This window comes from Sinocyclocheilus anshuiensis, unplaced genomic scaffold (genome assembly GCF_001515605.1).
Source record: "Sinocyclocheilus anshuiensis isolate Anshui unplaced genomic scaffold, SAMN03320099.WGS_v1.1 scaffold248, whole genome shotgun sequence".
NCBI lineage: Eukaryota > Metazoa > Chordata > Actinopteri > Cypriniformes > Cyprinidae > Sinocyclocheilus > Sinocyclocheilus anshuiensis.
The window spans coordinates 1,429,080-1,440,698 of NW_015555734.1; the positions used below are offsets into that span (position 1 = coordinate 1,429,080).

At 39.2% G+C, this 11,619-nt stretch overlaps 1 protein-coding gene across 1 annotated transcript in view; it reads right to left on the reverse strand.

Moving 5' to 3' along the window:
* The window catches only part of znf628 (zinc finger protein 628), a 12,399-nt gene extending 9,289 nt beyond the window's left edge, over nucleotides 1-3,110 (reverse strand). Inside the window, exon 1 of the mRNA XM_016466346.1 lies at nucleotides 2,813-3,110. The gene's annotated coding sequence lies outside the window, so the exon portion shown is untranslated. The remainder of the gene's footprint in view (nucleotides 1-2,812) is intronic.
* Nucleotides 3,111-11,619: the final 8,509 nt, after the last annotated feature.

Genomic DNA, 11,619 nt, shown 5'->3' on the forward strand with positions numbered 1-11,619 from the left:
AGTGAACAACGGCTCTGTGTAGTTAATGCTGCTCAATGTGAAAGCCCGCAGGTGATGGAGATTTACCGCTGATTACAGAACCGGCTTTCTGACAAGATGCGCATTAAATATCGCATGCGATTTATCGTGCAGCCCTAACGAAAACAAAGGGGAAATTTATTTTTAGATGTTGTTCAGATTATATCCATATAATCATGCATGTAATGGATAACAAAATAAATAGACATTTCAGGTCCTCATATGAAAATGTTTCTCATATGTTTTGTTAATGGAATAGTTCACCCATGAATGAAAATTTGCTGAAAATATACTTCATTGGATCAGATTTGGAGAAATTTAGCGTTACTTGGTCACCAATGGATCTTCTGCAGTGAATGGGTGCCGTCAGAATGAGCGTTCAAACAGCTGATAAAAACATCACAATAAGCCACAAGTAATCCACACGACTCCAATTCATTAAATAATGTACTGTGAAGCAAAAAGCCGCTTGTTTGCAAGACACAAATACATAAGGCATTTTAACTTTAACTTTATATTATAAATATATCATAAGCAATATATAAGCAATGTTTTGAAGTTAAAAACATCTTTATGCTGGATATGTTTATTACAAATATGCAGTTTTTGCTTCACTGGAGTAGTGTGGATCACTTGTGGATTATTGTGATGTTTTTATCAGCTGTTTGGACTCTCATTCTGACGGCACCCATTCACTGCAGAAGATCCATTGGTGAGCAAGTGAGATAAGATAAATATCTCCAAATCTGTTCTGATGAACACACAAACTCAACTACATCTTCTTGGATGGCCTGAGGGTGAGTACATTTTCAGCAAATTTTCATTGTTTGGTGTAGGGCTGCACGATAAATCGAAATGGAATCAAGATCGCGATTCGACAGAAGCTGCGATTGTCATGCATATCTTTCAGTGAAGCACGGTTCTGTGATCAGCCAATCTCCATCCGAAGGTCAGAGTGTGCTCTCGTGCTGAAACTCCAAATACGCCTCGCAGAAGAAACCCAGAAAATGCCTATCGCTGCAGCTGAATAAACAAAAGATTTAACTGCTTTTACTGATTCAACGTGACTAATAAACACACGACTACGGCAATACATGGTTTATCTGAGTTCTTATTATTATAATTTTCATTAAAATAAAGTATATAAATAATGCAATGCCTTTATCAAACAGCTTGTGACACTATAACAAATTCCTTGTATGTGCAAACATACTTGGCATAAAGCTCTTTCTATTCTATTTGTTTTTTGTTAAATACTATGAAATATGTTGCGTGCCTTATTCTGTGTAAGAAGCCACATCTCACAGAAGGATTTATTTCAAACACTCGCCTGACGTTATGAAGTGAGTTTGGAGTAAAAATATGTTATTAAATGTGGTATTTTCACATGCTTTCAGATGGAGCAGCATTTACTTCACAGAGCCGTAGTTCATTGAGAAGCTATGCAAACAGCTTTCATAATCGCAGAACGATTTCTTCGATTTCAGAATCGTGCAATAAAATCGTCTGCAATTTTTTTGCATAACTTGTCAGTGAACTATGGCTATGTGTAGTAAATTCTGCTCCATCTGAAAGCACGTGATGATGATTTCTTGCTGATTACAGAACCGGCATTACTATCAAAATGAGCATGACAATCGCATTTGATTAATCGTGCAGCCCTAGTTTGGTGAAATATTCCTTTAATATTCCTTTCATTTTTGGTCAAATTAGACAGATGTCAACATCAGCTTTTTTTACACTTCCTCATACTTAAAAACTATAAATACAACTATGCAAAGCAAATTAGGATAAACTTTTTTTGTATTGCAAAAAAAAAAAAGTTTTTGTGTTACAAATTATTGCCTGCCATGGATATCAATTGAAAATTGAAAACCACTGAAATTCAAGTGACATTTCGAAACACTCAAATTAGCCTGCTGACCATATGACTCAAATCCTTAAACATAGTTCATGGTAATATTAATACATTTTAAAGAAAAAAAAAATTTTTTTGTTTACTTTTGCACACATATATGTAAGAAAGAAAGAATGTAACACTCCACCTCTTCTGAGTGCCAAAACTGGGCCCTGAAGCAAAAACAGCACAGAACTGTTGACATATTGTAAATAAAATTATACAGTTGATCATAAATGTCTGAGACTACACTTGTTGTAATATGAGCCAGGAAAAACAGAAATTTTGAACAAAAACAAATGTTATGATTCAAAATGAGTATGATATATTTAAGATTCTGCATTTAGGTCAGGTAAATGTGTGCCATTGATCATGAAAAACTGCTTTGTACAGAGTCTGATGGTCAGATGTTCTTCTTCCACTGAAACAAGATGCTCCTTGGATCATGCAACAAACTTGTGGAGTGTCATTAAAGCAAAAACTAATTCTAACCAAACACTAAAACATTCTGAAATTAATTTTCCACAATTCAACTCTTCATTCAAAATGTTATGCTAGTAATATAATTTGTGCTAAACCAAATAAATTAGAATTAGAAAACAGATAGTCCCAGCATTAAGAAGCTTTTAAAACAAGACTGCATGTTATTTTACAATAATTCTTTCCACGAGTAATTCTGATCCTCCTCAATATTGACTCTCGGTAGTAAACAGACGATCTGAGTGTTGATCCACCTTCCCCTTTAAAGATCCTCCTCCTGCTCCTGCTCCTGCTCCACTCCCCCTCCCTCACCCGCTATCTATCTGTGTGTTCCTGCCTTCTTGTCTCAGGGAAATAGGGAAAAAATCTAAACAAAAAATGAAGATAAAAGGCTTCAAGTGGGCAAAGCGCACTCACCCCTTAGTTTCTATACAAATCAACAGTGGGTCGTTTTATTGGCTGTTTATTGCATTATTTGCGCCGTCTCGATCCGGCCTTCTCGAATTCATCCCAGCCTTGTCTTCGTTCCTCAAGCGTCGCAATATTTGTCGGAATAAGTGCATTATTCCATGCATGTGTTATTCCCCTGGTTCATTGCTGTGAAATGGCCGATTTTGATGTAATGATATAAGGCCGAACTCCGCAGTGATAGTCCACACAACCTTAACAATAATCTAGAGCACAAACTAACCAGCAGTCGCCCGTCTGTGACCGCCTCTCAGTAAAGTCATCGGCTATTGGTTCGCACACCTCCCCTGTTGGCTCGTCTCATTGGTCGAAAAAAATACTGTGACGAACTTTTTATTAAATTATGCATAGACTATCGGTGGATTTGTTTAAAACCCACAAGGAATAAACCCATTAGGTTATTATACAAATATCGCTTCCTAGATAAGTCTCAATTGAGCTTTATAGACAAAGAAATTATCTTTTATGCACTGGTTTGGCGCTGCGCAAGGGCTTGTGGGTAATGTAGTTTACCTCATACGTCATTGCTTGCTCAGTACGTTCTTATTATATGCCATTCTCGATCCGGCCTTCTCGAATTCATCCCAGCCTTGTCTTCGTTCCTCAAGCGTCGCAATATTTGTCGGAATAAGTGCATTATTCCATGCATGTGTTATTCCCCTGGTTCATTGCTGTGAAATGGCCGATTTTGATGTAATGATATAAGGCCGAACTCCGCAGTGATAGTCCACACAACCTTAACAATAATCTAGAGCACAAACTAACCAGCAGTCGCCCGTCTGTGACCGCCTCTCAGTAAAGTCATCGGCTATTGGTTCGCACACCTCCCCTGTTGGCTCGTCTCATTGGTCGAAAAAAATACTGTGACGAACTTTTTATTAAATTATGCATAGACTATCGGTGGATTTGTTTAAAACCCACAAGGAATAAACCCATTAGGTTATTATACAAATATCGCTTCCTAGATAAGTCTCAATTGAGCTTTATAGACAAAGAAATTATCTTTTATGCACTGGTTTGGCGCTGCGCAAGGGCTTGTGGGTAATGTAGTTTACCTCATACGTCATTGCTTGCTCAGTACGTTCTTATTATATGCCATTACACCTACCACAGTAAGAAAATATGCAGGCCTACTCAAAAGTAAAGAACAGTTATCCTGTTTTAAAGGTATATCCCACTTTTTTATAGTAACATTCATAATCATAGTCTTTGCTTTTAGACAATGGACAATAACAACAAAATGTCTACAGTTTACATGTAAGTTCCTTTATTGTCTCTCTCAGAAGGCACACAGTTAAACACAGCCAGTTTTTGCATATTTAGTGCACAAACATGTAGCAATGTTCAGTCTATGTAGACACAGAAACCAACCTAAACAGAGATGATGATTGGTGGTGAATAGTATAAAAGTACAAAACATGACAGAAGTCTTGCTTCTGATTCGCGAAAATAAATAATTTGAACAATCATTATAATTAATAATAACCATAATAATAATCATATCAATAAATAGTAAATACTGTATCAAAATCCTAAAAAAGGGGAGGGAAAGGAAAAAAATAACGTTGATATTGCAACACATTGATAGAGCACTGGACTTTATATTATGGAAAATAATATACGTATATACTCATTGTATATACCAGTTTACATTCGGCAGCATGTATGTACAGCTTTACAGTACCAAAGTATCACAATACATAGTATTTTAAGGCTTAGGTTGTCTTTTTCTTATGTTGCTTGAAATAAGGTTTATCAAAACATGTTCCTGAATCACAGAACTGACAATAAAAAATCATATAAACCCCAATATGCTGTGCAAAAAATAAAAACAACAACAAAAAAGAAAGACAAGCAAAGTTCAGGTCAGTGCCAGTCCTCTCTCACTCAGCGCTGACATACATTACACTCCCAAAATATTGCTACATCTAGTGTCAGAGTATTGTAACCTAGGTAACAGTGAGAAGGAAATGTATTTGTATAAAAATACAATCAGTTTAATAAGAGACATGAAATGGAGCTGTCATACATGTGGTTTTGTGTGTGGTACAAGAGAAGCTGATGAATAGGAAAATAAGAAAGAGAGTACATTTTACTTCTTGACTTGCAAATGAAAGAATGTTGACACGTTTATCGAGAAATTAAATAAATAATATCTTCAAATAAATAACTAGTCAATAAATAAATAAATACATAAATAACAAATAGTTCTGAAAAATGAATTTGTATAAAAAAGAAAAGGTAAAGGAAGGTTTAAGGTTAAATGGAGCGTCAGAAGCAGGATGTCGACTGGAGTGCACTCTTATTTTCAGATCAGACTTCAGACTGCGACAGGGATGGACTGGGACTAAAAACAAATCTGGGGGGTCTGGGGTGTACACAGCCCATCACAACCCACCACAAATCCACCACACAAATATTCAGGGATTTTTAAAATCGTTCTCACGATTCACATCACTTTTGTCCAATATGGCGTCAGTAATCTGCCCCTTTATATGACTCGGTTTACCCCTATTCCTGGGACTGGACCACATTTTTTGAGAGGTCATAATCCTATGGCACTACATTTCAGTTGATCAAATCAATCGTCGTCTTCCTGGTTCCATATGCAATATTCATAATTATGCATGTCTGAAAATGCAGAATTGTATTAAGCACAGATTCACTCTTATTCTTATGATTGGCTCGAAAGCGCGAAGCAGTGGCGGTTAGAACTAAGCTGACCAAGAGTAGGTTGTGAAAGGGTTGAAATATTCAACTACCCTCCTGTTACTCAGATGTTCCGGCCTGACAATATCAAAACTATTTTCCCACAAGTTGACCCGACCCACTGGAATAAGGCCCGGTGCTCCCTATAACCAGTCCATCCCTGGACTGTAATAATGATTGAGTCATGGCCATTTTTGCTGTATTGTAAAGGAGACAGTTTACCGCCCGTTGTTTTTTTGCTTTTTTTGCGTGATGCCATTGAGGTTCCTCATGCTGGTAATTTAGATTTAAGGGTAAGGAACACTCGTGAAGCCCAGTCACAGAAGAGCCTGAACTGCTGCAGGAGTTCCTGAGAGGACTGAACCACCTCCCAGTGAAAGGCGAGATTAGGTGGGAGTGAGGGAGAGGGAGCAGGGATCCGGGGAGCCTCTGCTCGGGTCATCTGAAATTGAAAAATAACACAAAAAAAAATCACAATCATGAACGCACTGATGATATTTCCATGTAACTATAGTCTCTGTAAAAATACATCTAAGAGATTTAAATTAATTTATTTATTTAATACAAATACATAGATAGATAGATAAATAGATAGATAGATAGATAGATAGATAGATGGATAGATGAAAAGAACATTCAAAAGAAAATTATTTATTTGAAATAGTTTTTTTGTAGCATTATATACGTCTTTACTATCTCTTTAATGCATCCTTCCTGAATAAAAGTATTAATTTCTTAAAAAAAAAAAAAAAACATACTAACCCCAAAATTTTGAACAGTAGTGTATATTATATTTTATATTTATATTACATATATCTACAGTTTATAGGTTTCATAAACAATGGGTAAGCCATTCTTGTAACAGTTTGCTGAGAGATGTGTGTGTGTGAGCCTGTACCTGACGCTGCAAGGAGTGTATGAGGCTCTTAATGTGGGAGATCATGTCTGTCAGCTTTGGTACTGAGCTGTGCTGCTGCTTGCGTGTTATTCTGTTCAGCCACTCAAAATGGTGCTCAAAGGACTTGAGGTCCGCATAGAGCTGAGAAAGAGTAGGCTTGAACTGCAAGCGAGAAAAAGAGAAAGAGCCAGAAACAACATTAGTAAGACAATTCAGAACAAAACACCATGATAATGTCTTGGTAAAGAACTACATTGTACAAACATATAGACAGATAAAAGGCCGTCCTAAGGGTGATGCGAACGTAACCATGCTTGGGACAGCCCTGTACAGATAAATAGGTAAATAATGATAATAAACGGCAGCATGAAGGCTTATTTGTCCTCATACACACCTCCAGACTGGAGAGGTCACTGACTCTGCTGCTGATCGCTGGAAGAGACTTGAACCTGTGGTGATCAATCTCTGTGCCAAACACTGGGTCTTTCTGAAAAGAAATGACAAAAAGACAGAACAGGCATTAATTAAAAAAAATAAAAATGCACATTGCACACATATTCTGAATGAAAATGTCACGGCACTTTCCTCTGGTCACAACTAAGTTCTAGATGCCCAATTCTGAACTCAACAATCAAAACAAAAGAGTAACAGTGTTGTCCCACAAATGAAACGACTGGCTTCCACTAGCAGAACCACCGCAGAATTACAGGGAACAGCAGTCACCCAGAGTTCCCCGAGCTTTAACTTCTGAACCCAGACAATAAAAGTTTGTGACCTGAAGCCACAGGATGTTTTCTAGAGGAAGAATAACAACATATGCAATGACTAAGGAGTTTGAAGTGGAATAGACAACACTGGGCTGCAGGGAAACTCCAGGGTCAGGACTAAAAAAGGTGCCATGACGTATGGGCCGGTCCATGCCTGGGTGCACTGCCTTCACCTGGCACTAGAGGGAGACAGAAACAAACTCAGGTGTTTCTAAGGTATCACAAGGGGGGTGAAGAGTGACCCTAACTTGCTCTCGCCAGTGTTTAGACAATGCGTTACAATATCCGAGGTTCCTAATGTGGCTGCCACGTGAATGGAGCAGAGACTGTTTACGAGTCACCCAAAGGGTTGTTTGTGAAAGCTAATGAGTGCTGATAATGTGACAGGTGTAATGCGCCCTTTGCATCTTTGAAGCCCCGTCAGAAGAGGAAAACAACATCGTAGACCAATCAGAAGTCAACATGATGAAAATAATAGCGTGCTAAAGCCAGCTTTCCGTCGCCACTCTTGCACTGTTTGCAAAGATGTGTTTTTCCTTGATTTGTTGTCGTTTTTGTGCTCCCTCAGCTCTGAATCCATCCATTTCTCTATCTAGGCTCCGTAGTAGCAGCCAACTGATGACACACTTCATCCTATACCTCATCACTCTTCTTCATCATAGTGGCACTATCATCACACACAAGCGTTGAGCGTCTCTCATCCAGAGCGCTCTCTGATCTCTTTATCTCCTCGGTTGAGATTTTCATTTTTGAGTGGACTATTAGCAGCAACTCCAACGATCTGGAATTGTACCCCCAACAAATGATCACGTCTCATACTACGCCATTAAGCAGTACATCTGTTAACATTTTCATTTACAGTGGAACTGCATAGAAAGCAGCACTGTACTTTTCACCTTTCTGTGCCACATGCTTCACTCATGCTGGTAAACAGGACCTCCAAGTAACCATGGGAACACAGATCTGTTTATGTTTCCGAGGTAGGAAAGGGAGGCCTCAGAGAGGTGAGGGGTGCAATGTGGGTTCAAGACCCTGAAAAAGTACAGATCTCCATCACACAGCAACCACAAAAACCCAAGTAAAGCCCACAGCATTTCGCTCTCAGATGGTCTGAGCGCTGGATACAAGCACAAGGCTCATTCTGAGCCATGCAGATCATGTTTACCCCCCATCCCGTAGGTTCAGGCTCATTAGGTTGCAAGTTTAGGAATGTTACATTTGCGAGCTTTGATGCAGTCTGGGATGTCAGCCCTGCTGCTGGGCATGAATCCAGGGATCTGTGTTTTTTTTTAGTCAGATAGAGGCTACAGTAATGAGCCTTATCTGCTCCCACATGTACTCAAAGCTACCGCAGTCTGCTATCTCAGCTCTAATATGAGCTAGCTGAATGAAAAGCCGATCAATGGCGGTGTGTGCGTATGTTTGTGTGCGAGCGAAAGCGCAAGAGATAAGCCAATTCCTGTCAACAAATCTTTGCAAGGAGCATTAATGTAGCCCAGCTGTTCAGAGGTTCAAGATCAAGATCTGATCATCATCAGCATCTCTGAGTACAGTGGGAACTTCCTCTCCTGTCCTGGTGTCACACCAGATCAACTCACCAGTAGATCCTGAGTCAGCTTCAGAAGGTGGCTGGGCTGGTTGGGCAGCGTCAACAAATCTTTGCAAGGAGCATTAATGTAGCCCAGCTGTTCAGAGGTTCAAGATCAAGATCTGATCATCATCAGCATCTCTGAGTACAGTGGGAACTTCCTCTCCTGTCCTGGTGTCACACCAGATCAACTCACCAGTAGATCCTGAGTCAGCTTCAGAAGGTGTCTGGTCTGGTTGGTCAGCTTGTCAAAGTCAGTCTGGATCCTTCGGGGGTGGGAAGGGAAGGCAGATGCTAACAGATGTAGTTGAGCCAACAGCAGCGAGAGGAGCAGCGATGAGGAGGAGTCACCCAGCACTGCGGAGGAGAGCAAATCATTGATGCACCACTACAAACAACACTCCTATGTTCGTCCCAGTAGCCCTCTTACAACGGGACCGTGTTTCCACACGTCCAAATACCATATTGATAGTCTCAGCCAGAGGACACTTCTTTCATCTTGTTTTCACCGCGAGCGCCCCAAGCCATTATCCTGTCAAACTAACTTCACCCATTAACACTTACAACCCGTACAGGTTTCCATAAAAAGTCCCGCATTTATAAATGACAATAAAGGCTTGTCAGTTCAGAGTGTTAATTACAAACGGCGATTTGATGCGTTACAGCAACAAGTGTCAATCGCAATGCTGCAAACAGCAAATTAGTGACGGTGTCGTCACTAACGTATGTAAAAAAATAAAAATAAATAATAATAATAATAACAGAACAGAACGAATACATAAACAATATGACACTTACATTTCATATTTGTCCAGGTCCTTGTTTTAAAAAGTAGATACGTTGCAAATAAATACACCGAAAAAATAAATAAACAAAAGTGTAGAAATTAATAAATAAATGAAGCTCCAGATGTTGTCACGTGCTCCAAAGTTCGCCTCTCTCTCTCAGTATCCGCGCGAACGGCTCGCGACAGTAGTTTAGAGGAAGAGCGTGAGGGGAGGAAGAAAATGAATGAATGATAGAAGTGCAGAATTAGCGAGAACAAGAAAAAAGCACAAAAACTTGACTCTGTCCAGTCCCAATAGTTGTTAATTTTAACAAACGCGAGTGAGGATGGAAAGATACACGGCGAGGGTCAGAGAGGTGTGTGGAGGGAGAGACAGAGAGAGAGAAGGATGCGAGGGTAAGTCTAATTTTTCGCGAAGTGAAATGTTTAGGCTTGTTTAAAACTTCCTTTATAAAGACGGGGGTATGACACATCCTGAGTCACCACTTCATTCATAAAAACACACACACACACACACACACACACACACTCGCCTTCTCAGAGCGCGCTTCCCGCCCCTCGGCACTGTCTGTCTCCTTTTGCGAATTTTTGTGTTTTTGTTGTTTTTATTTTTTTCCCCTTGGCAATATCATTTTCTGTAGGTCTGTCTATCTCTCCTGCGATCTCTCTTCCTCTGCTCCATCCCGCTACGCGATCTATGCCAATCAAATCGTCCATCTCTTTATCTTTTCATCTGCAGATCTCTTCCCCTCTATCACTGCAAAAGTTTAAAAAGCCCATTGTTTCATTTTATATCAGTCAATCTGAGTTTCATAACTCTCTCGTTGTCTTTCTCTCAGCCCCGTTATATTAGGAATAAATAAACACTTTATTTGCATAATGTAATGTAAAGGGAGCAGCTGCATTGCGCATATTTACCATATACACACTTACTCAAAGTTCGCTCCTGAGACAGCAGTCTGTTATTTCCACCCTATTTCCACTCTTTTCGTTCTCTGACGCTCCCCCTTCTTTCTCTCCAGGGTAAAGGAAAGAGTGAGAGAAGGAATAAAAGAGAAAGGTGTTGCATAGTAGGGCCTGTAAGTGTTGCATAGTAACAGTTAGGGAACTTGCAGAGCATTAGCACTAAGCCATCAAGAGTGAAAAGAGAGAGGCAGAATTAGAGAGAGGGAGAGGGGGAAGGTTAATTTAGCATATACAGAAACCAGTGCGCAGCACTGGAAACACAGAGTCACATGCAATAAAGCATAGCACAGTGTTGCAACAGAAGCAGAGAGGAGTTTCCAGACAGAGAGAGAAAGTATGGGTGAGGGGTTAATGCAACCTTAAATACACATGCTGCATTAATAGCTGACCTTTCCAGATTCACGAAAAGTGAAGAAAAACTCGCTCACTTGAAACATGTGCAAGGGGGGACACGTTAAGGTATGGGAATGATTAAATAACAAAAATTAGGAGAACACTGGAGCCGTGGCACAGGGGGTAGTTCATTGAATCCCGACCTGCGTCATGCTCTGATTTTATTCACAGTCTTCCATTTTTTGTCACTTTAGATCGGTCATGGGTCAAATAAATGACCTAATAAGAGTGTACACAATAAGAAAAAAGAAAATCTTCTAAAAAAAAAAACTACTTTAAAACGTTCCAAGCTACATTAAAATTAAAAAAAATGTTTTATATAAAGTTTTATATTCATAAAATGTTTCATCTTCATGTTGATTTCATATAGAAAAATTTTTATAAAATGTTTCATTAAGTTAACATTTAATGACTGATATATATATTTAAAAAAAATCATCAACTATTACATAAATATTATGTTTTTGGGAAGTCGTATGTGACATTTCATGGCCTTGCGTTGTCATAAAAAGGTCAAATTTCCTTTTTATGACTCATTGAACTCAGTGACCCTGACACACAGTCATGAGGGTCTTCAGGGGTTCTCGCTATGATTTCCTTTTTTTTGTGCCACCTCCTTTTTTTTTTTGTACCACATAACTTTGATTT